The sequence below is a fragment of the Nelumbo nucifera genome, chromosome 4 (assembly GCF_055504915.1).
Source record: "Nelumbo nucifera cultivar China Antique chromosome 4, China Antique-T2T, whole genome shotgun sequence".
Classification (NCBI taxonomy): Eukaryota; Viridiplantae; Streptophyta; class Magnoliopsida; order Proteales; family Nelumbonaceae; genus Nelumbo; species Nelumbo nucifera.
The window spans coordinates 77,824,462-77,849,925 of NC_142652.1; the positions used below are offsets into that span (position 1 = coordinate 77,824,462).

The window sequence follows — 25,464 nt, forward strand, 5'->3', positions numbered from 1 at the left end:
ACACTTCTCTTGATATTGAAGACATTTCCTTCCTCTTATAGTGATCACAATTGAAATCTCAGTACAAAGAACACGATTCCAGACTTACCGAAGTTGTTACAAGTCTGAGAACCCCCCATAACAGGTCTGAAGCACCTCTGTAACAGTTCTGAAACCAAGAACAATCCACCCCTGTACTGTACTGAACACTTCTGGGCTGGGCTTTGACTTCTGTTGTCGTAGCTGTAGCCGAGGGCAATACCTCTTTGGCACCTCTAGTGGTCGAACCTAGATTGTGACCACCCTTACGATCTGTACTAGGACTGTCTAACTCAGTCCTTCCACCTAGATCTGTTCCACACAAATCTCTCTTAGCAGCCGAATGGCTACTACCTGCTGCAGGATTTCTAGTAGGGCATCAGCTTCTGGAACAAACTCCCCTTGGGCCCTACAACCAAGAGAAACCCTAGATACAAACCTTGTTGTGTTCTACAGTCAGCCCTAGGGTTTCTTCACAGTGGCCGAGATAGGAGAGAGAAAAAAGGAAGGAATAGAGAAGTGGAGAAAAGAGGCGGCTGTAACCAGTCAGACCGATTAGTGCTTTGATACCATGTTTGCTGGAGAACAATAGCCGAAGAAGAAGAAGAAGAAGAAGAAGAAGAAGAAGAAGAAGAAGAAGAAGAAGAAGAAGAAGAAAGGAGATCTGAGAATGGCGGCTTAGTCACTTCAACCGGCCCTAGAATCTTATATAAGTATTCACAATGTAATGTTACAAGAAAGGACTAGAATGCCCTTGATTAGTGATGGGACACCTAGACATAAAAGGAATAATAATAAGTTTAGGCCCAATAACTAAGGCCCATAATAAGCTCAAGAACTTAAAACATAAATAAGACTAACATAAACACTAAACCAATTGAACCAACAGAACAAAAAAAGATACACTAAGAAGATAAAATATTACAAAAAGAAGAGTCCAACCAAGTAGGTAGGCCTATCAATGATACAAAAAGAAGAGAACCAAGTAGGTATTTATGTGATCGGATTCGGACTTTGCAATTTGCATTCGATTAGTAATAAAAACAAAAAATATAAAAAAAATATGAATTTTATGGAAAATTTTAGATACATTATTACTATCTTTATCATCATCTATAACTGCCACATGCAAAGCATGTGCATACTTACTAGTATATACATATATATATTCGTAACATTAAGTTCAATGACCTTTGTGCCCCTCTTTATGTATGGGGCACTCTACTTAACTTCAGATATAGTAGACAAAAGACCTTTAAGTAAAGCACTATGAAATGACTCAAATACCCCTGGACTATCGACTACACTTCCCCTCAAGCAGGTGAGTATATGTCATATAATCCTAGCTTGTTACATATATAATCCACTTTTCCCTGACTCAATCCTTTTGTAAACAAATCAGCCCATTGACTCCTTGTGTTCACATGTACTGTATTTATCACTCCACCGAGCACTTTTTCTCGTATAAAGTGATGGTCAATTTCTATGTGTTTTGTTCTCTCGTGGAAGACTAGATTAGATGCGATGTGAATTGTAGCTTGGTTGTCGTAGTACAACTTCATAGGATTGTTGAGTGTATACCCAATCTCCAGGAGGAGGTTCTTTAACCACACTAACTCACAAGCCGTGTGTACCATAGCTCTATATTTAGCTTCAACATCGCTTCTCACTACCATTGTTTGTTTCTTGCTCTTTCATGTTACCAAATTTCCTCCAAGAAAAGTATAGTACCCTATAGTGGACATTCTATTGGACAATGAGCCTGTCCAATCTGCATCTGTATAACCCTCTATTTCAAGATTTCCTCTTGATTTGTATAATAATCCATGACCTGGAGCTCCTTTCAAATATTGTACAATTCTCAGTATTGCATCCCAATGGGGAACTCGGGGCTTTTGCATAAACTGGCTGACTACACTCACTGTAGAGGAAATGTTAGGCCAGGTAATAGTCAAATAATTTAACTTACCCACTAACCTCCGAGTTGAAATCAGCCCCCCACAAGATAGTTTCCCACAACGGCCCACAGCACATCCCCGCCATGTATTGGGAACATCTCTCGATGATACCTCATCATTTCTGGTATTATCATCGGGAGATGTTCCCAATACACAGCAGGGATGTGTTGTGAGATGTTGTGGGAACCTATCTTGTGGGGAGCTGATTTGAACTCCTAACCTCCTGTACCTTCTAAGATCATCAAATTCTTCACCCTCATCAGTGCTTAGTTTGATGTTGGGCTCCATGGGTGTTTCAGCTGGTTTAACACCCAACAATCATGTCTCTTCTATCAAGTCAATCACATACTTTCTCTGACATAAATTGATGCCATGTTTCGGCCTTGCAACTTTTATTCCCAGAAAGTATTTCAATTTGCCAAGATCTTTTGTTTGAAAGTGATCATGCAGAAAAGCCTTCAATTTATCAATCCCCAACTTGTCACTACCTATAATGACAATGTCATCTACATAAACCACCAACAAAAACTTCCTAGCTAAAACACAGAATGATCAACCTAACATTGCTTCATATTGAAATCCTTAACTACCTCACTAAAATCTTCCAAACCAAGCATGCAGAGATTGTTTCAATTTGTAAATTTTCTTCTTAAGTCTACACACCTTACTATCCTCCCCCTGAGCAACAAACCCTGGTGGTTGCTCCATATACACTTCTTCACTAAGATCACCATGCATGAAGGCATTCTTAATGTCAAGTTGAAACAAGGACTAGTCATAAATAGCTGCTAAGGATATCAACACACGAATTGAGCCAATCTTAGCAACAGGAGAGAATGTCTCTATATAATCCACTCCATACAACTGAGAGTACCCCTTGGCAATCAACCTAGCCTTTAGGCACTCTATTCTTTTTTTTTCATGAACGAATGGTATTTTATTAAATAGAGATATAAATAGTACAAGCATGAAGCATCCTAAGAGGAGGCATGAGGTGTTACCTCCCTTAAAGGTGGTTCCAAACCCAACTCTTTTCGGATTACAGTTACAAAATAGCCAAAAACAAAGAATCCCTTGAACCCCTTGTTTAGCTAAAGAATTTGCCAAAGTATTTTTCGATCTACTAACCCATTGAAAGCTAACTGGCATGGTTCTTGTAAACCATTTGACTTTTTTGATGATGTCCCTATATCCCCAAACAACAATTTCTGGGTCTAACATCCATCCCACTATCACCTTAGAGTCTCCTTCAACTATCAATTTAGTCAGTCCAAGTTGGTTGGAAATCTGTAGTCCTTGTACCACAACTAATATCTCAGCCCTTGTAGAGTCTCCATAACCCACTGGACCTGAGAATAAGTACAGAATGTTGCCATCCTTATTCCTCAAGATCCCTCCTATACCCGAAGGTCCTGGATTGCCTTAACTGCTCCCATCAAAGTTCAACTTTACAACTCCTTCCAGAGGGGGTAACCAACTTGCTTGTGTTCTATTTTTCTTGGATGAGGTGGAGGCCACTGCTACCCAACTCCTTCGAAGGTCATCACTAGAGTAATCTGCAAAGAGATCAGTAGTTTTTAGCCAAAGGATTGCCCTCGTCAGTATACAATCCTTTGTTTCAGCAATGCTTCTCTCCTCGAAAATTGTAGCATTTCTTTTCTCCCAAATGGTCCATAAGAGGGCTGCCCTAATACATTTCCACATTACTTTCACTCTCTTTGTTGGTCAACCAAAACAAGATGGATCAAAAAGCATATTTACTTCAGGAGGCAGGATCCACTTGTACCCAAACAGCATAAAAACCCAATTCCAAATATTTACTGTAAAAGAGCAAAAAATCAGTAGGTGATAACAGTCCTCATTCTGCACTTTACATAAAATGCACCAATTGGGGGACAAGCATGAATAAGGTCTCTTTTTTTGTACATTGTCCACAGTATTAATTTTACCGTAATACACTTCCCAACAAAAAACTAGCAATTTTAGGTGGAATTGGCCTTGACCAAACTTCTTTAACTGGGAACAACAAAGGGGAAGGAGTAGAGCATAGGGACTTAAAGAAGGAAGAACAAAAGGAGCCACTCAAGGTCAAAGACCAAATTCTTCTATCTGGTTTAGGGGGGGTCCTAACAAACAGAATCAAGTAAAAGTAAGAGCTCCGAGGCAGAAATCGACTCCTCATCCCTTAACCCTCTGCAGAACCCAAAATCCTAGTTAAGAGACAATGGGAGAATGGGGGGAGAAAGAAACCTTGAAACAAGCTCCTTTTTATAGAGGGAAACTGGTAAGTATTTGGCTATATAGCAAGGTGCCAATCAGCTGGTTGGTAAGGTCTCTTGTTGGTCATAGCGGAGATTTTGGATTGAATCCCACCTACAACTGGGTTGGGGGGGATTATGGGTTGGGTTGGGGGATGGGCTACCACCCATTGTGTATCCCTTCAAAAGATATAAAAAAATGTATTTGACAATATACACCAACTTACAACCTACAACATGCTTACCATGAGGAAGAGTGGTGAGCTCCTACGTGTGATTATGAGCAAGTGTAGAGAGTTCTTCCATTGTGTAGCGCCGCTCTGGGAAGGTAATAGCTTCCTAGACATTCTTAGGAATAGACATGTTTTAAAGTATTGATACACCTGATATGCATGAACAGGCGTATTAGGTGTTTTGCTACTTTAAGACTTTGTTAGTTTCAAAGTTGCATCAGGGGGTTGGTTTTAAGCATGCCTACCCCCTGAAAATTCAAAGTCCAAAACACCCCTTATTTGGTGTTTCAGACAGCTCCCGATACACCCTTGTATCGTATTGAAATTTTGAACCTTAGGAATAGAACCAATAGACAAAGGGAAACAAATTGACGATGAGAAGTAGAAAGATGAGAAACAGAAACATAGTTAGACTGTTGACGGAGAGGACATCACAGGGTTAGGAACGATTATTGGATCTATTGACAGAGAAGAAACTGGAGGAGGAGATGGTACCTGTCGATGTGTATACACTTGCCTGATTAGTGGTCGCTTAGTAGGAACCTGCAATAGAGGTGAAGACTTGGAAACAACAGGAATAAGAGGAATGGGGTCATCAATAGGAACTTGAAGTGGGAGCACAGGAGATGAAGAAGAACGCACAAAGGAATGCTGAAAAGTAGGATTTTAACACTTGTATCCCTTTTGTGTCCGAGAGTAGCCAAGAAAGATACATTTTGTAGAGCGTGCATATAACTTGTCCATTTTTTGAAGAGTAAATAAAAAGAATTTATTAAAAATGTAGGTACAAGTTGTTCAGGTGTCTAGATAACACCCCACAAATCAAAGCAAACATACATCAAAATTCAGTTCAGACTAAATTAATTTACATTACAAATTTGAACCTCTAATAAATCCCAGAAATTCTTAGCAAAGTCTGAAGGACTGATTTGCTCAATTCTTGAAAGGAGATGACCTAGCTTGTGATGAGTTTGCCAATTGATGCTACCAACTCTTCATTCTTCAATGCTCCATTCCTTTCCTTCAGAGAGCCTCCTGATCCTTTCCCTCCACAAAGACCAGTAGACTAATACCAAGAATCTCCCAGCCCACTCCCCAATCTTCTTGAACACACCTGGATCCCACAGAAAAACTACCTCCCGCCAACCCATCCGCTTTCAGCTCCACCCACTCACCCCCATCCTTCCCCCAAATCTTATTCAGCACACTTACGTTGAAAATCTCCAGCTTCGGTTCCTGCAAGAGGACTACATGAGGCATTCAGGCTTCTGCTTCCTAATTAAGTTGTATACTAGAACTCTCCTATTCTTCTCCCTTAACCCCCAGACATTCCAACTTGGCAGCTTCATCCTTCCCCACCCCCTTCTCTATTTGGGTCTCCTTCGTCCTCATTCTTCGACTACAACCTGATCCTCCTCTACCCTTTCTTCGCTCCAGCTTTTTCACTTTCTTACTTTCTTCTCTTTTTTGGCCTTCTCTTCTATCCTCCTTTCAAACTGTTTGAAGGCTCTTTTGTTAAAACCCTCTCCTCCCCAAAATAATAGCCCGAGAGGTTTTCCTATCGTGACCTCTCTGTTGACTATCTTGTTCAACTCCAAGTTCTTTTCTGTAGCAAACTTTCCACTTTCTCTCCTTATCCCCCCTTCCGACTCAGCCATCGACCCCAAATTCCTCCTTGTCGCCTTCTTCGCCAGTTCTTCTCACCTCACTGGGGATAGAGGAAGTGGGGGCAGTGATGCTTACCTCTTCCAATCTGTCTACTACTGTATTGATCAAACGACTGAGACACTACCTCTGATTGTTGTACTTGTTCTACTCTTCTGAGAGTCGTTGCAACTGTGGCTTCTAAGGGAAGAGACTGTTTGTCATGCTAGTGTTCGAACAGTTGTGTTGACATAAATCCTTGTTCTGGTCTCCTTTTACCACAGTCGTTTCTTTTCTATCCTTCCCATATTTTGGTATCATCCAAAACCACTCCTCCCTCCCTTTTTGAGCCCCTGTTTTTTCAGTCACTTTTTTCTTGTTTTGATATCATCCAAATCCTTGTTCAGGCCTATCAATGAATACAGATCCATGGCCAATGGTGTTGCAGAAGTATTATGGCTAAAATCCTTGCTCAATGAGCTGGGAATTTATTATGAGATGCCTCTGATGTTGTATTGCGATAATCAAGCTGCAATTAATATTGCCCACAACCCAATACAGCATGACAGGACTAAGCATATCGAGGTGGATAGACATTTTATCTGAGAGCGAGTTGCATCTCAAGAAGTGTGCCTTCTTTGCATTGCCTCAGACATGCAGTTAGCTGATCTCTTCACCAAAGCAGTCACAAAAATCAAGTTGGAGGCAGATTTATGCAAGTTGGGCATGACAAATATCTACTCCCAACTTGAGGGGGAGTGTAGAGATAGATAGTAGCTCCTAGTGTCTGAATGTGTGTGTGGTTCCATCCCCACACTTATTTATTTTATTTTCTCTTTAGTTGGGCTGGCTGGCCTTTTGTTTATCCTAGTTTATGTTTATCTTTATTTGTTTGTGTTCTATTTAAGTAGGGGTATTAGAGTAACTCCTACTCCTACTCTTGTAAGGAGATTAATCTATATAATATCTAAGATCTAATGGGGCGGCATATCAATTAGACCGAACCCCTTCTTTCTTTCTTCTTCTCTTTCTCTTCTTCTCTTCATAGTCTAGCTGTTTTTCTTTCTTCTTTCTTCTTGAATTATATTAGAACACAGGTCCTTTTATTCGAGTCATTTATTTCCAAAGTTGTTTAAGGGAATTAACTTGTCTAGTCTTCATTGTGCGTCATGTGAGTTATCAAAACATTGTAGAAGCACTTATCCTATAAGTAATAAGAGATCCACTTTTCCTTTTCATATTGTGCACTCTGATGTGTGGGGGGCATACCACTTGCCTTCTATGGGTGGTTATCGATATTTTATCTTGTTCATTGACGATTTTTCTCAGTATACTTGGTTATTTTTATGAGATCTCGTGACGAAGTTCCCAAGCTTGTAAGACAATTTCATGAATTTGTTCTTACCTAATTTGATACAAGAATTAAGATATTTAGGTCTGATAATGCAAAACAATACTTTGAGAAAAACCTAACCTCTTATCTCACTAACTTTGGGGTCATCCACCAAAGCTCTTGTGTTCGTACTCTAGAACAAAATGAAGTAGCTGAAAGGAAGAACATTCACATAGTTGAAGTTGTAAGAAGCATTTTGTTTGCCTCACATGTTCCTACAAAGTTTTGGGGGGATGTTGTTCTCACTACAACATACCTAATCAATCATATGCCATCCAGAGTTTTGGGCTTTAAGTTTCCTTTTAATCTTCTTTATCCAGATAAGGATTTTTTTTTCTCTTTCCCTTCATGTCTTTGGCTACACTTGTTATGTTCACATTTCTAGTACCTAGAGACATAAATTTGAACCAAAGTCCCATAAGTGCATTTTTCTTTGTTATGCCTCCACACAGAAGGGTTATTGTTGTTTTGATCCTAGTAGTGGGACTCGTTATGTCTCAATGGATGTCACTTTTGCTAAGTCCACTCCTTTCTATGGTTCATCTCAGGGGGAGCATCGTTCTCAAGGGGAGTATTTGTCACAGTTGTTTGCACTCTCCCTTCTCATTCCTATCGAGTCTTCTTTACTTGAGTTTTTTTCTGTTGAGTGATTGAGTCCAGGAGGGAACAATCATCTCCGGATGCCTTCACTATTCATGTTCCTCCTCCATTGCCTCCTCGTCCTCTTTCTACTCATAGGTGGTACCAATGGCAAAAGACTAGAAGTGAGCAGTTTGTTTCCTCTACACCACATGAACCTCCTACACTTTCAGTTGCTAAAGAAACAACAGGTATTAAGGTCACACCCTTGCAACCTCCCTTCCCAGACCTTGATGTCCCTATTGCCATAAGGAAAGGTAAATGGAGTGTACTGCATATTGCATTTCTAAGCATCTTTCCTATGACCTTTCTCTTTCATATTATTCCTTTCTTTCCTCTGTTGCTTCTAACCCTATACCTAGGTCTGTATCAGACTCTGTACAAGAATGACACATGGGAAGTGGTTGATTTGCCTAAAGGAAAGGAGCCAGTGGGCTGTAAATGGGTGTATACCATCAAATATTATGTTGATGTCTCTATTGAGAGATACAAAGCTCGATTGGTTGCAAAAGGCTATATATAGACTTATGGGATTGACTACCTAGAGATTTTTGCCCCTGTTGCGAAGATGACCTCTATGAGGGTCCTACTATCTTTGGCAATTCATTCAGATTGGCCCCTCTATCAGCTAAACGTGAAAAATGCCTTCTTGAATGGAGAATTACATGAAGAGGTTTATATGTCTCTCCCACCAGGGATGTATGGCACAAACATGGAGGGTAAGGTGTGTAAGCTGAAGAAGTCTCTATATGGGATCAAACAATCACCTAAAGATCGGTTTGAAAGGTTTAGGGCTGCTCTTGTTAAATTTGGTTATGCACAAGCTCCATCTGACCATACCCTCTTTGTAAAGAGGAGAGGTTCATTGGTGGTATATCTTATAGTCTATGTGGATGACATTGTAGTGACTGACATTGATGTGACAGGGATTGATAACCTTAAATCCTTCCTTCACGTAGAGTTTGAGATCAAAGACTTAGGGGAATTGAGGTATTTCTTAGGTATTGAAGTGGCTCGGTCTAAAGATGGAATCTTTATTTCTCAACGCAAGTATGTGCTAGACTTGCTCACTGAAACAGGTAAAACGGGTGCACGACCAGTGGCTACACCTATTGATATGAGTCACAAGTTTTCTACCTCTGATGGACAACTTTTGGAGGATAAGGGAGTGTTTCAAATGTTACTAGGGAAACTGCTATTATCTTTGTATGACTCACCCTAACATTGCATATGTTGTTAGCTGCATTAGCCAGTTCATGTATGCTCCCAGAGATACACATATGGCAGTAACAGAGAGGATTTTATGTTACTTGAAGAGCACTTTGGGGAAGGGTATCCTTTTTGCTAAACATGGTCATATGAAACTAGAGGCCTATATAGATGCTGACTAGGCAGGCAACACTGATGATAGGAGGTCAACTTCGGGATACTGTAGTATGGTGGCAGGCAATATTGTTTCTTGGAGAAGCAAGCAACAATCTATGGTTGCTAGATCTTCAGATGAGGCAGAGCACAGAGCTACGGCTCATGGAGTTACTGAGTTACTTTGGTTTCGATCCCTGATGGAGGAATTAGGTGTTTAGTATGATAGACCACTGATACTGTATTGTGACAATCAAGCTGCCATTAACATTGCCCATAATCCTATGCAACACGATAGAACTAAACACATTGGAGTTGACAGGCGTTTCATCAAAGAAAGAGTGGCTTCTGGAGAAGTTTGTCTACCTTTCATTGCATCTGAAGAACAATTAGCTGACATTCTTACCAAAGGAGTCTCCAAGGCCAAGCTACAACATGATACAGGCAAGCTGGGCATGATTGACATCTATGATCAGCTTAAGGGGGAGCGTAGAGAAGATGGGCCGAATGGCCCATACCCCGCAGTTGTTATTTCTTCTTTATTCTTCTGTTCTGTTTTGTTAATGGGCCTGTTAACATCAGTTTTATTTTGTTTAATTAGCTGGCCACCCAATTAAGGGCTTACTTGTAATTGCTGAAAATTAGTGATTAATTTTTAAGTGAAAGGATTAGGGAAGGAGGGATCGTACAAACAACTCTTCTCCTCACCCTTCTCACAACTGAACTCTTCTCTCTTCTTCTTCTTCTTCTTTCTGCTACTATCTCCTTTGTTTTTTCCCTTTTTTTAAATCAGTTTTCTTATTCTTTTGGGACTGTTTTTCTTCTTATTTCTAGGTGGTTGTCTGATGCTGTGGCTCAAGATATGGCTTTGTTAAGTTCTGATGCTCATTTCGCAGCCCCTGTTGAGCAAGGGCCTTAGTTTTAGTTTTAGCTTGTTTCTTTCTTCTATTTGGTCTTTGAATAGGTGTTTGTTGTGTTGTTCCTTAATGAATCATTTTCTACCAAAAAAAAAAAAAAAGACCTGATACGACATGGTGGTGACCTAGGTTGATTGGTTTAAGTAATTTAAGACCCTACTAGCATGTCTTGGGTCCTCTTTAATGAGCTTATCATTGTATTTTTTTCCTCCAAATTCTGCCATACTTTAAAAATACTTCTAAAAGTTAAAGGTAATCCTATATCTTCTATGAAGCAATCACTAATTTCTTGGTTTCTAGATAGATGGGCATCCATAATACATCTGCCAATTTCTTATGGGTGCTATTCCCACATGACCCATGTTTGTAACCATCTCTAACATTCATTTGAGTTAATGGCTTGTGGTGATTTTTCATTCAACATGACTTGTGCCAATTTCTTCTTTCATGATTCTTGCTTCTCTTATTACCTAGGCTTAAATCTATTCAACTAATGGTAAATTCTCATTGCTGATTTTCTCAAATTTCTTTGCACTTAAGATGATGTCACCTTGCTTCTACAAAACTACAATATCACAGGCGCTTATCTTTTCTTATTGGATAAGCTTATAACTATTTAGCCAATGGTAATTTCTTATAGCTGGTTTTCTGGTACTCCTTCCAACATGACCTATCTTTGTAACTACTGTTTGCTTGATTAATGATTACTTCACATGCCTGAAGTAGTGTAGTTATTTTCTCATTTCTACTGCTTAGCTAAATGCGATATTGCATTAGTGATTTTCTGCAATCCCTTTGTAGTTCAAGTGATTTCTCATTCTTCCCATCGAACAAAATGGTGGTAGTTGCTCATTGATTTTTTTCCAAGTAATCTTTCTCTTTTCATTTATTTACTTTGATCAGCTATCTCCTTGTCTCTTTAGTCATAACACACTTTTCTTTGATATCTCTTGACCATGTTTGTAACTAGTTATTTACTTTAGTGAAGTTTATTAGTTACACCCAAGGTTCTAAATATCGATACGCCGGTAGGGGCGTATCGGGCAGTATTGGTACTGTTTTTTTTTTGTTTGTTTTTTTTTTCAAATCCGGTTCAGGGGGCCAGTTTAAGGTTCCTCCACCCCCCTGAACCGGTCAAACCCCGATACACCCTCTGTAGGGGCGTATCAGGGTGCTCCCGATATGGCCCGATACATAAAGATTTTTTGAACCTTGGTTACACCCATAGAAAATGAACAATAGAGAAGAATCAAAATTATAAGTTTCTTTTTTTGCAAAATGTATTGACTAAACTTCATTACTGATTGTTTCAGATGCATCAAGTGATTTCTCATGTATTTCCACAAATAGAAACTATTAGCAAACAAGCTTAACAATAGGCTACCAGTTTTTTTGGTTCCATTAATCTCCTATATTTCATGTGATTCTAACTGCTTCCATATTTCTTGATCCTCTTATTGCCTAAGCTTATATTTGGTCTACTAATGTAGATATCTCAATGCTGATTTTCTCAAATTCTTTTGCACTTTCAGTGGTTTCTCATTGCTCATATTCAATTAGAAATCTCTTTGGTTCTACTCAGTTAATGGTGATTTCTAATTGGTCTCTCTTTATGATTCCTTCGCAATTGAAGTGATTTCCAATCGAGTTGGTTAACTTCTCTAAATGAATAAGCTTACATCAATTCAACTAATGGTAATTTCTCATTGATGACTTATAGTGGTCCATTCTTGATGGTCTAAGGATTGCCAATAGACTCATTAAATCCTTGGCAGTTGAAGGTAATTCTAGATTCAAGAGGTTTCCTCTCAGTTGAATTGGAGCTTCAGATGGATCCCCCATGACTTAAATCAAGCAGCAGTTGGGTTAGCAAAATTAGGTATGGGAAGGGATATTTTGTACAGATCAAATACAATGACTAATTAATTGCTTGGCCCTTGCTTTTTTGTTTCTTCAGGCCCATATGTACATTCTCTCTCTCTCTCTCTCTCTCTCTCTCTCGTGTACGAGCTATATTTTTCCAAAAAAAGTCATAAGTAACTTTCTAGAATTTCAAGACATAATATTTCGGTTTAAAATTATACAAATAATAACATCATATTCCTAATCTTACCATTTGTTTAAAATATTACATTCTAGCTGTTATTTTTCTTCAATTATATTCGTCTCATTGTCTTCTTCATATACACAGATGCTCAACAGTTATTAGCAAAGATTGAAAGGCCGGAGAGGAGACTCCACTCTCCAGCAAGATGGAAATGGAATGGAACAGATCCTGATCAAAGAAATTCAATATTTGCGTTCCTTTAGTATTAGTTGTTTTGTCCTGTATGTAAATAGAAAAGAGAAGTATATAACTTACCATGTCGCCAATATGGCGAATAGGAACTGATGTGGATTAGCCAGGCCCAGCCCACTAACGTCTGATAGTGTCAGCCACAGTAGGGGGGAAGTCCTGCCTTCGTACGGAGCCAACCGCAAGACGGTCAAACGTACCCGCTAGGGCCTGCCACCTAACCTCATATGGCCCTCATCTGGTGCGTTCATCTTCACCTACTTCCAGCCCGTTCGAGTATAAATAAGAGGTGACTCCCCCTTAATGGGGGACCAGAACTTGGGATTCTAACATATCTCCCTCATTTACTTTTCGCACCTACCTTCATTCCTTAGCATTTATTCTTGGAGACCCGTGTATCCGAGGACTGTCACTAAGAACCTTGTCTGCACCCCCTCCTACTTTACACCTCGTATTGACTTGAGCGTCGGAACCTCTGCTTTGGGTTTTGACCTGAGGCCTTCGACACTTCCTGTTTTGCAGTACCTTGGATCTCCAAGAACCTTGCCACCGGAGTGACGACTTATAGCCCTCGGCTTCTACGGTCATCGGAAGGAATACCTCGCCTCGGCTAACCTCTTCCGAGGCCTCGAAGTCTTTGGCCTATCCTCGGAATTTGGAGAGTGAATTTACCTCGTTGCCCCCGGCAAATCCGTGTGGCAATAATTGGCGTCGTCTGTGGGAAACGTTGCTAAGATGACCCCCTTTTTAAGATAAAGAACATACTTTGACTCCAAGCCCTCCTAAGCTCGAAAGCCATGGTGCGGAGAACCAGGAATAAATAGAACCTGGTCACCTATAAACAGTTTCAGGCTGTCCTCGATCGTTTGGACCACCTTACTCAACGTATGGAAGAAGTCTGCCCCTGAGCAGGGGGTCCCTCTCGAGGCGACCGCCCCACTGGGGTGTCAGAGGATCAGGGTTGACACGAGCATGTCAAGCCACCAGCCCTCGGCTAGGGGCAACAACTCGCTGGTTGAGCCATCGGAGTCAGGCAACAACAATCCCCCCAATTCACCACGAAGGAACATCTGTCCTAACCGAAGGGAAAATGTGCCCGCTCAATCCGAAGACAATCACCATCCTTTGGAGCAACACCACTGTCATCGAAGGGAGGTCCTTAGGGATGATGACAGGCATCTCAGTCGTCTCGAAGTTTGCTCCCAAGGCGAGAGCCGACGCCACACCACTCCACCTGTCTTGGAGTACTTGGGAGTCCGAGCTGATGCCCACCAAGTCCATGAAGACAAAAGCAGGGCCCACGCCCCCGCTGACCCAGGGATTGCTGAGTTGCGAGCCAAGATCGGGGCCGTCAAGGACGAGCTCCGCCAAGTTAAAGAGAGACAAGCCGACACCTCAACCAGTCACAACAACTCCACTGGCCACACGGACGCATTCACCCCGGAAATCATTTCGGAACCTCTCTCCCCACACTTCAAGGCTCCTACTTTGGAGATGCACGATTTCTTAGACCTGGACGACCACCTAAAGAGTTTCCGAGTGCTCATGATACTTTATGGGTATTCCGACGCCTTGATGTGATGCACTTTCAAGGCCACCTTAAAGGGGGCAACGCGCCGCTGGTTCTCCAACCTCCCCCCGAGGTCAATTAGTTCTTGGGAGCAGTTTGCCAATATGTTTCTCGCCCACTTCATTAGAAACAGGCGATGCCAGAAGAGTGTCGTCTCATTCATGTCCATCAAGGTTTGGGTCCGGGAGGAGTTGAGTGGCATATATTAGCTATAGGTTGTGGCTCAAGCCGACGACTTCTTGTTATCTTTGCTGTCATCAGCGCGTCGATCTTTGTTCTTCCTTTTCTTTTCGGAGGGCCCGCCGTTGCATTCGGTTTCCTTGTCCTAGTGGTCCCCAGCAGAAGCCTCCTCAGCCTTAATGCACTTTTGGGCCTTTTTCAGGAATTCTAGCTTTGTCTTCGATGGGGTCTTAGCGACTGAACACTTAAGGGCGGAGCCAGCTCAGAGTCTGCTGATGGCGTTGTGCATTGATACCATGGGGTCAAGGTCCCTGACCTCGACCCCAAGAACTAATGAAGCGAGGAGAAGTTTGTAAAGTGGCCAGAAAAGATGAAGAGAAACCCCAAGAGCGGGAACCCTAAAAAGTACTACAAGTTTCATCGCGGTGTGGGCCACGATACCGAGGACTGCTACGAGTTAAAGAACGAGATAAAGTCCCTCATCCATCATGGACACCTGAAGCAGTATGTTGGAGGCGAAGTCGGCGCTTCGTCCTCCCAGCAGCAATAGCAACACCAATAGGTCATTGGAGTCATCGACGTCATCGTCAGGGGCTCGGCCTCAGGGGGAGCCTCGTCCTCGGCCCGCAAGGGCTACGCCAGGCAGTTGAGCATCCGAGGGCCAGCCCCCAAGAGGCCAAAGCAGCACGATGACCTCTCTTTCACGAACGAGGACCTAAATGGGATGGGATCATGGTCCCCTATGATGATGTGTTGGTAATTTTGGCCGTAGTGGAAAACTTCCTAGTTAAGAGGATTATCGTCGATAGTGGCTCCTCGACAAACATCCTCTTCTATGAAGCTTTTGAAAAGATGAAAATAGAGCCAGGGCACCTTCAACCTGTCAATGTCCCGCTTGTCGGCTTTTCTGGCAATATTGTTAAACTAGAAGGAAAGATCACCCTACCAGTCACGATAGGAACCAAGCCTCAATAGGTGACGAGGATGATGAAGTTCCTTGTCATGAGGATCGGCTCCCCTACAATGCAATCATGGGGAGGCCGGCACTTCATGCACTGTGAACCGCCATGTCTTCCTACCACCTTGCCCTCAAATTCCTAAACGAGCACGGCATCGGAGTCGTTCGGGGGGATCAGTATGTTGCCTGCCAATGCTATATGGTGGCGCTGAAAGGCAAGAACAAAGAAGCCTTGCCATTGGAGGGCCTTGACCTCAGGAAAGAACCAACGAACCAAAGCCAGCCGACAAAGGACCTCGTCTCAGTTCCCCTAGACGAGGACGAGCCCGAGAAGACTGTCCGTGTCAAGTCCAACCTTCCCCCACAAAGCCTATCCGAGCTGGTAAGTTTCCTCAAAACTAATGCCGACTTCTTCGCTTGGTCCTCCAGTGACATGCTTGGAATTGACCCTTCAATCATTTCTCACAGGCTGAGCGTGGACCCGAGCTCTTGGCCAAATCGACAGAATAAGAGGAACTTTGCAATGGAGCGATGGAAGGCCATAGGAGATGAGGTTGGCAAGCTACTCAATGCCGGATTCATCCGAGAGGTATACTATCCTATCTGTCAAATGTGGTTTTGGTTAAGAAAGCTAATGGGAAATGGCGAATCTGTATTGACTTCATAGACCTTAACCGAGTCTGTCTCAATGAAAGTTTTCCCTTACCAAGGATAGACCACATTGTCGATGCCACTGCAAGATATGGACTGCTTAGATTTATGGATGCCTTCTCCGGATACAACTAGATAAAGATGCACCTCGAAGATGAAGAGAATACCTCATTCATCACCAAACATGGCACTTACAAGGTGATGCCCTTTGGACTTAAAATGCAGGAGCTACCTACCAATGCCTTGTGAACAAAGTGTTTAAGGATCAGATGGGGAGGAATGTTCAGGCCTATGTAGATGATATGGTGGTGAAGAGCCTGAAAGCCGAGGCCCACACCTCAGACCTGGCCGAGGCCTTCGACACTTTGCGAAGGTTTAATATGAAGTTGAACCCCAACAAGTGTGATTTCGGCGTCACTTTGGGCAAGTTTTTAGGCTTCATCATCACTCAACGCGGTATCGAGGCCAACCCTGAGAAAATACAGGCCATACTGGACATGGTACCTCCTTGGTCAGTGAAGGAAACCCAGAAGCTCACCGGCCATGTGGAAACGCTCAACCGCTTTATATCAAAATTAGCTAACCGTTGTCTTCCCTTCTTCTGAGTCATCAAGAAACTAAAGGACTTCCAATGGATCAGGGAATGTTAGTGAGCTTTCGATGAACTCAAGGAGTATCTCGCCTCGCCTCCCCTCCCCTCTTGGCCTGCCCGGTACCAGAGAAACTCTATACCTTTACCTGTCAGCCAGGGACGAAACGGTCAGCTTAGTCCTGATTAGATATGACAGAGCACAGAAACCGGTATACTATATGATAGGTCCCAGTCAAAGCTAGAGAGAGATAGAGTATTCTACTTAGGGTGAGAATAAGACCACAAGAGTTTATTAACTTTCAACTGCCCCATCCATGTGGTGGGGTGGTGTTTAAATACAAAAACTTCTAACTTCCTACCACTAACATAGCTACTGATTAAGGGATTAGCTTCTCTAGTAGTTAGCCTATCCCTAAGCCATAGGAACATAACTACTTAACCACTAACAACTTGACATATTCTTAAGTAATAACTACTTAACCAAATTGACTACTTCCTAAGGCCAACACATTGGCTTTATTGACCTATTCCTACGTATAAGTTACAAGGAAATAGAATAGAAATAAACTAACAAGAAAATGAAGAGAAATGGGAGGAAATTTGCTGCTCTTCTCCCTACGCCACGTCACACACCTGCATGGGCCATGCGTCTATCATTGCCCTCGTCTTTCAGAGGGACCTTGTCCTCAAGGTCCAATTTGATGTATCTGTTCCATAGCTTGTCGAAGGTTGGTTTGAGCTCCCTCTTCGTCATCTGTCTCGCTTTCGTCATAATTTCCTTCAAGCAACAGCAACTGCGGTCCTTTGCATTTGTGCCCCGGTACAAATTTCTCATTGCAATTAAAACAAAGGCCTTGAGCACGCCTCCTTTGCATCTCCATCCAAGTGAGTCGTTTCATTGGTGAAGCAAACTTCAGTTTCATTGGAGAAGAGTCGATAGTGGTCCTATTGAATGGACATGTAGCCTTCTCTTGACGGTTTAGTTGCTCGTCTCGCATCCGTGCAAGGCTGATAGCTTCTTTCAGCGACCTTGGTTTGAACATTCGGATGCCATCAACTATGTCTAGTTTGAGGCCTCTCATGAACATCCCGACTAAGGCTTTTTGCGTCCAACCTTGTACCCAGTTGCCTAGCCGCTCGAACTCTTTTTGATAGTCACGTAAGGAGCCTACCTGTTGGATTTTTGACAATGCTTCGTCAAAATCCTCACAATCGGTAGGACCAAATCTTGCCCAAAGTTCCTCCTGAAACATCTCCCATGTCACCTCCTTGCCTTCTTCCTTATAGGATCTGCGTAACCATTGCCACCATTGGTTAGCCTCTCCTTCCAAATGGAAAGAGGCCAAGGACACCTTGTGAGATTCAAGGGTGCCTTGATATTCAAAAAATTGGTTCACTCTTGTGAACCATTCGATCGGGTCATCTCCGACAAACCGAGGAAACTCCAACTTGGCTAATTTGGAAGAGAACAGTTGTCGTCCCACTTCGGAGTTGTCTCAAGATTCTTCTCTCACGTTGCGAGAACGTCCCCTAGGAGAGTTTGCCTTAAGCTCGAATCTGTTGTTGGTCGATGCAGCTTGGTTGGAGAGTAGGGCTTTCGATAATTTGTTGATGGCATCTTCCAACTGATGAAACTTTTCAGCTGCGCCCACCTCCATACGACTAAAGTTGTCTTGGAGTCCTCCAAGTCCAGCTCTAAGCTCTCAATTCTTTCCTTGTTAGTTGCCATGGTGCCTAGCTCTGATACCAATGATAGGTCCCGATCAAAGCTAGAGAGAAATAGAGTATTCTGCTTAGGGTGAGAATAAGACCACAAGAGTTAATTAACTTTCAACTGCCCCATCCATGTGGTGGGATGGTGTTTAAATACAAAAACTTCTAACTTCCTACCACTAACATAGCCACTGATTAAGGGATTATCTTCTCTAGTAGTTAGCATATCCCTAAGCCATAGGAACATAACTACTTAACCACTAACAACTTGACATATTCTTAAGTAATAACTACTTAACCAAATTGACTACTTCCTAAGGGCAACACCTTGGCTTTATTGACCTATTCCTACGTATAGGTTACAAGAAAATAGAACAGAAATAAACTAACAAGAAAATGAAGAGAAAATGGAGTAAATTTGCTGCTCTTCTCCCTACGCCACGTCACACACCTGCATGGGCCATGCATCGATCACTATGTCAGCAAAGTATTGTGCGACGCCGAAACCAGATATCCCGAAGCAGAGAAGTTGGCCTTTTCTCTCATGGTTTTAGCCCGAAATCTTAAGCCTTACTTCCAAGCTCACTCCATTATGGTGTTTACAAACCAGCCCCTCAGAGCTGTCCTCGCCAGGCCCGAGACCTCAGGGCACCTAATCAAATGAGCCATAGAACTTTTTGAATTTGACATACGATACCAATCGAGGCCCGCCATCAAAGCACAAGCCCTCACAGATTTCATGATAGAGTGCACCTTCAATCGAGCTCTCCCTCGGGCCTCGAAAGACAAATAAAGAAATGAGCACTCTGCCGGAGATGCCCCTCCTGCTTGGAAGTTTTTTGTGGACGGGTCATCCAATACCAAAGGAAGAGGCGCTGGCCTTATCCTTCTCACCCCGGATAACTCAACCATCGAATATACATTGAGATTCGACTTTCCGGCATCCAACAACAAAGTCGAGTACGAGGCCCTCCTCGCTAGACTACAACTGGCCAAGGACCTCGGCTCGTCATACATCGAAGCCTTCAACGACTCCCAACTGGTGGTCAACCAGGTGAACGATGAGTACGAAACCAGAGAACAAAACATGTCTAAGTACCTCGCCAAAGTCCAAGAACTAGCCCGCCACTTCCAGCACTTTACCATGTAGCAAGTCCCACGAACGAAAAATGCGAGGGCTGATGCCCTGTCCAAGTTGGCAAGCACCTCGGGCACGGTCCTCAACTGTACCGTTTGTGTAGAGAACCTATCTCAGTCGACCATTGAAAAAACTCAAGTACTACCAATAGGGGCTGAGACATCATGAATGGACCCTATCATCAACTTCCTCCTTACATATCGGTTGCCCGATGACAGGAACGAGGCTAGACGACTCCGACGTCAAGCAGCCCACTATACGTTGCTCGAAGGAAAGCTGTATAGAAGGTCCTTCACCCTGCCCTACCTCCGATTCCTTCGCCCCGAGGAGGGTGGGTACATGCTCAGGGAAATTCATGAAGGCATCTGCGGAAACCACCTCAGCGGTAGGGCCCTCGCCCAAAAGACATTGAGGCAGTGATATTTTTGGCCAACACTTCACAAAGACGAAGCCGAACTTGTGCGAAGATGTGATCAATGCCAAAGGCACGCCAACATATGCCATCAGCCTGCGATAACTCTCTCAGCCCTTAGCAGCCCTTAACCCTTCGCTAAATGGGGAATGGACCTCCTTAGCCCTTTCCCACAAGCGATGGGGGGCAAGAAGTACCTCGTTGTCGCTGTGGACTACTTCACGAAGTGGGCCAAAGCCGAGCCCTTAGCCACTATCACGGCTTGGGCAATACAAAACTTCTTCTAGAAAAACATCATCTATCGCTTCGCCCTCCCCCACATTCTAGTCATCGACAACAAGAAGCAGTTCGATGACGCCAAATTCTAGGAATGGTGTGCCTCCTGAAGGGATGAGAGATCCCTCATATGGATAGCCGAACCTTGTAGGTAGGTTGGGCGAAATTTTAAAAATTTCTCTCTCCCATGTGGGAATCACATTTCCTATTTTAGAAAATTACATTTTCAATGATCAATCTTGAACCCAAACCGAACTAGATCTAAAACCAAAAGGTAGGAGAGGGATATACCTAATACGGACTAGTAGTAACCCCCAACGAAAGTGTTCACGCCCAAGGAGAATACCAAAGACTGTTCCCACTGAAGATGACACAGCGTAGGGTGGAGCAGAATCAACAGGATGGTTCTTCAGCAAGAACCGAATTCTTCAGCAAGAACTCGACGGAGGGCAGGTGAGCACAGCTTCTGATTATCTTTTCTCCCAAAAGATAATATCAAGAACTCTTCTTGATCGCTCCTATAGGTGGAGATTGAACTAGCAGATGCGACAAGAGCAGGAAAGGGTAGAAATCTGAAGTAGTCGAACTGCAAGATTTCTTTCTTGTGATCTGCGAACCAGAAGATCTCTCTTCTTTTCTATGTGTCTTTGGTTCGCCCCTTGCTGCTCTATTTAAAGCCTTTAAAGGGAGCATCTCCTAATCCCATTAGGAGTTTCCTAATCCAAATCTTGTATTTGGATCTGGACTCTTTTTAAGAGATAAGGATAATCCCTTATCTTATCTGCAGATAAAGATCAGCCCTCCTAATCTGATTAGGAGTTTCCTAATCCAAATCTCTATTTGGATCTGGACTCTCTGGGTGGATAGGGACAATCCTTTATCCTATCTGTTGATCTAAATCCCAGAACCGCCCCTCTTTAATTAATCTTATTAAGCCAGTTCGAGTTAGGCTTTAGGCCCATTAAGTCAATTTGCTCACTTACCCTCCTATTTGTTGCCTAGTTGGATATCCTTATGTGGCGTGGGACCCAAACATTGATCTACACATCAACCACATGGGTTCAGCCTAGCCTCTATTACAAGGCATGGCCGAATTCACTGTAGGAAACAGTGAACCCCTGAGTCCATCACCATGGGCTCTTATTGGGCCCAACATTTACACTAAATGGTCCTTGGGTCAAACCACCTTATAAAAACCCAAGGACTGTGAGCAGATGCAAGATTAGCCCATCAGGTATTACCCTCAATGGTCTTACACTTAACCTCTCAGCCCATAATGATCAAACACTGCTCGACAAGAGAGGACCGCTCCCTCGGCTGCAAGGTACAGTGTTGCACTTCTTGTACACCTCCACCGCTCGGACGCTGCTTTCTTTGATTGCTCTGCCGAGGCCATGGATTCAGCAGCCTCCTTTGCCTCGGCAGCCTTCTTCTCGGCCTTGGCTGCCCGTCTCTCCACTTCAATGACAATTCTCTCCAGTCAGACCTACTCCATCTGCTCCTTGGAGAGTCCTTGCCACGCCTCCTTCAGTTGAATCTCGAGGCGCTCCCAAACTGATTGCTTGTCCAAGAACGCCTTTTGGAACTTCTAGTATTTGTCCTCGGCGGCGACAACTACCTTCTAGAACTTCTCCCGTTCCTTCTGGAGCTTCTCCTCGACAGAATTATTTTCTTTCTCCGCCTTGTCAATACGAGACATGGCCAGCCTCATTCGGTCCCCCAAACCGACAAAATGCAGACAGACTTGCAACAAAACCAGTTAGCAAATGAAAGGGTCGGGAGAGAAGGAAACACAAAGCCGAAAAGCATCTTACCTTAGCCAAGTGGTACAAGCCCCCGACAGGATGGCCCCGCTCACCAGCTCCTAGCTGACCCCCTCATCCTAAATGGAGTCCCCCTCTCGGAGCTGCCAATGCGGGCGGAAGATCTTTTCGGCCCCCTCGACTCTCTCGGGGAGCCCCTATACTAATGGAGGGGCTGATGAAGGCCCGGTTGGGCGCTCCTCGAGCGTGGACCTCTGCACCACCTCCTCAACTTGTCTCTCTGTATTGGCCACCTTCCACGGCAGCTCCTTTCTCGGCGTATCTACTGTGGGCCTCTTCTTACTCGCCTCGGGCCCGTTTGTGGGCTTCTTCGGCGCCTTGGTCCCGGTGGCTGGCTTCTTCAGTGCCTCTATCAGCTTTTTGGCCCCTTCCGAAGGCCTCTTCACCCCACTAGTGACTTCCTGGGGTGCCACCACTGGCTGCTTCCCCTTAGTGGGGACTTGCAGATTTCCCCCCTTCGCCGAGGTAGGGGCAACTTCATCGCCGGGCCGCTTTGGCGTTTGTCCCCCGGCTTTCTTCCTGACCTGCTTCACCCGGGCCTTCTCCAGCAAACGTTGCTTGGCGTCCATGGGCACTTCTACAAAACAGCAAAAGAAAACAGTTAGTACATTAAAGCGAAAAACGTGGAAGACGTACTAAGTAACCACAAAACCTCTCCTACTGAGGGGGGCTGGGCTAATCCCAGTGAAGACTAGGGGGACCTCCTCCACCAACGGCTTTGCCTGGAATGTCCTCATCACAAGCAGGTGAGCTACAACTGCAGCCTCTTTGTCTCGGAGTGGTGGGGGACATCTCTCGACGATGACGCAGGCCTCCCCCCAATCAGACCTGAACCACCATCCCTCGGGGCAGGAGACGTAGAAGAATTTGTCCTTCCACTCGTGGACGGACGAGGGGTTATGCACAGGCTTCCCCCTCCGAGGGTGGAAGTAATACATGTTGGCCTCGGAACTGCTTCCTCGGAACGAGCATGACACGGAACATCTTCAACGTCAACTCCACACCCCTGAGCCGAGCCCACACTATCGCTACGATGGTCCTAAGGGCGTTGGGTACGAGTTGGCTGATAGTGATACCGTACCACTCCAGCAACTTGGAGATTAAAGAAGGGAGGGGAAACCTAAGGCTAGACTCGAAAAAATGCTGGTAGACACAGATTTCCCCCTCCTCAAGGGTCCATGGCCAACTACCCACATTGGGGACCCTCAGGTCATAAGACTGGGGTATGTGGAAACTCCTCGCCAGGGATTTGACCTGGCCCACGTCCAAGGAGCTGTCAAAGTCCGAATGTGGAACACTAGCGTCAGCCACCCTTCGGGCAGCACTCCCTCTCACCAATCCGGCGACGACTTCCACGACATCCTCCTCGGAGAGAGGAGACCCTTCGGGCTCCCTCGCCGACGCCGATGTGGCGCTTTCATGGGGAGAATTATTCCCCCGGTGGCTATCCTCAGCACCCCCCGAGGCTAACCTTTCCCTCAGTACGGCCACCTCCTGCCAAAGGGAGGCTATGGCTAAGGAACCTAGAGAAGACAGAGGGGAAGGGGTTGTAGGGGAGCTCCCTTCCGAGATGTTCGGGGATTCATGGCATTCAAGGCCGGAGGCTAAAAACGACATAGTCGATTACCTAAGTGAAGACGAAATGTCCTGAAGAGTGGAGGAACTGGGAAAGTCCTAGAGGATTGAGAGTTGGGGAGCTGAGTTCACTCGATAGCAAGGGCGTCTAAATTCAAATGAAGGGGAAAGTCACCACCAGGGTCCCTATTTAAAGGAAAATGGATCGCCTGGATCTCTCTGAATCCGACGGCTAAGACATCTCCACTTCCACCATCCAACTACAATGCGCCACCCGACGCTTGTCCTTGAAAGGAGAAACGACACCCAAGCAACGGTTCAAATCAACACAGATCCGATGGTCACAGGAGCCCTCCACTTCTGCAAACCAGTTCTACCGCACCTTCTAGTGAATGCCCTCAGAAGACGAAATGACGTCGGGTGGACCGCAAGGCTGGCCATGGCAGCCCACCGAGCGAACTGTAGGGCCCGTCCATTGTGAACCACTGGGCGGACCGCTCAACCCGACAAACGCACGCCTACTGGAACCATCCCCCGCACGGTAGCCCCTTAATGGGACCTGACCGTGCGTGATATGGGACACCTCCACCAAATCGAGGCATCCACACCACACGCGCTTCCGAATCGAAGGACTACACAGTGAAAACGACACCACTGCAAGACACACCTTGGTTGACGAATCCGAAGGCATAGTGACACCTACTCCCAAAGACCGAAGCCGAAGCCTTACCTCAACTATTACCCTCATTACCAGCCAAAGCCAAGGCCTCACCTCGACCTCGAGAGTGGGGGGCAAATGATGTGGGTTAGCTAGGCCCAGCCCACTAACATTTGACAGCGTCAGGCATATCAGGGGGGAAGCCCTACTGCCTTCGTATGGAGCCAACCGTAGGATGGTCAGATGTACCCACTAGGGTCTGCCGCCTAACCTCGTACGACCCTCATCTAGTGCATTCATCTTCACCTACCTCCAGTCCGCTCAAGTATAAATAAGAGGTAACTCCCCCTTAATGGGGAATCAGAACTTGGGATTCTGACATAGCTCCCTCATTTACTTTCTGCACCTACCTTGTTTCCTTAGCATTTACTCTTGGAGACCCGGTGTATCCGAGGACTGTCACCAAGACCTCGTCTGCACCCCCTCCTACTTTACACCTCGTATTGACTTGAGCGTCGAAGCTTCCGCTTTGGGTCTCCACTTGAGGCCTCTGACACTTCTTGTTTTATAGTACCTCGGATCTCCAAGAACCTCGCCACCGGAGTGGCGACTCACAGTCCTTGGCTTCTACGGTCCTCGAAAGGAATACCTTGCCTCGGCCTAAGGTCTTCGGCCTCGTCTCACCTCTTTCGAGGCCTCTAAGTCTTCAGCCTATCCTCGGAACTTGGAGAGTGAATTTACCTCGTTGCCCCCGACTAATCCATGCGGCAACAAGAACTATTTTATTTGATCCTAAATCTCCACCCTATCGTCGTGGTTAATCTCTCAGGGGAGATTTTTTGTTGTTCTCCTGTTTGTTTTTTTTTATGAGTAATTTTCTTTTTGTTCTTTTAATGAATTGTTTATTTAAAAAAAAAAGTTCTAATGTAGTGGAGTAGAGCATGGTTCAAAGTATCGATACGATACGGGACATATCGTATCGTATCGTATCTTTTGAAAAAGATACGGTCCAAAACGCTTGTTTGCAGGTGTTTCAAACCCCCAATTTTTTTAATAATAAAAAACATGCTAAAAACTTCCCAAAAAACCAAAATGTGAAAAAAACCTAAAAAAAAAAGTTTCAGCCGTTTCTAAGTACCGATACGATACGATCTGTACTTTGAACCTGGGAGTAGAGATAGACCAGTGGCTAATTTTGTA

The 25,464-nt window shown here is 44.3% G+C and overlaps 1 protein-coding gene across 8 annotated transcripts in view; it reads left to right on the plus strand.

The window, feature by feature from the left end:
- LOC104605090 (protein FAR1-RELATED SEQUENCE 5-like) overlaps positions 1–25,145 on the plus strand; it is a 68,115-nt gene extending 42,970 nt beyond the window's left edge. For 2 of the 8 annotated variants that reach the window (XR_016085267.1, XR_002023108.2), the window contains exon 5: positions 12,143–12,497. The gene's annotated coding sequence lies outside the window, so the exon portion shown is untranslated. Of the gene's footprint in view, positions 1–10,339; positions 11,925–11,954; positions 12,498–12,613 lie in introns of those variants that run through there. The other 6 variants (XR_016085265.1, XR_016085268.1, XR_016085269.1 and 3 more) reach the window with 4 other exon arrangements.
- The last annotated feature ends 319 nt before the right edge of the window (positions 25,146–25,464 follow it).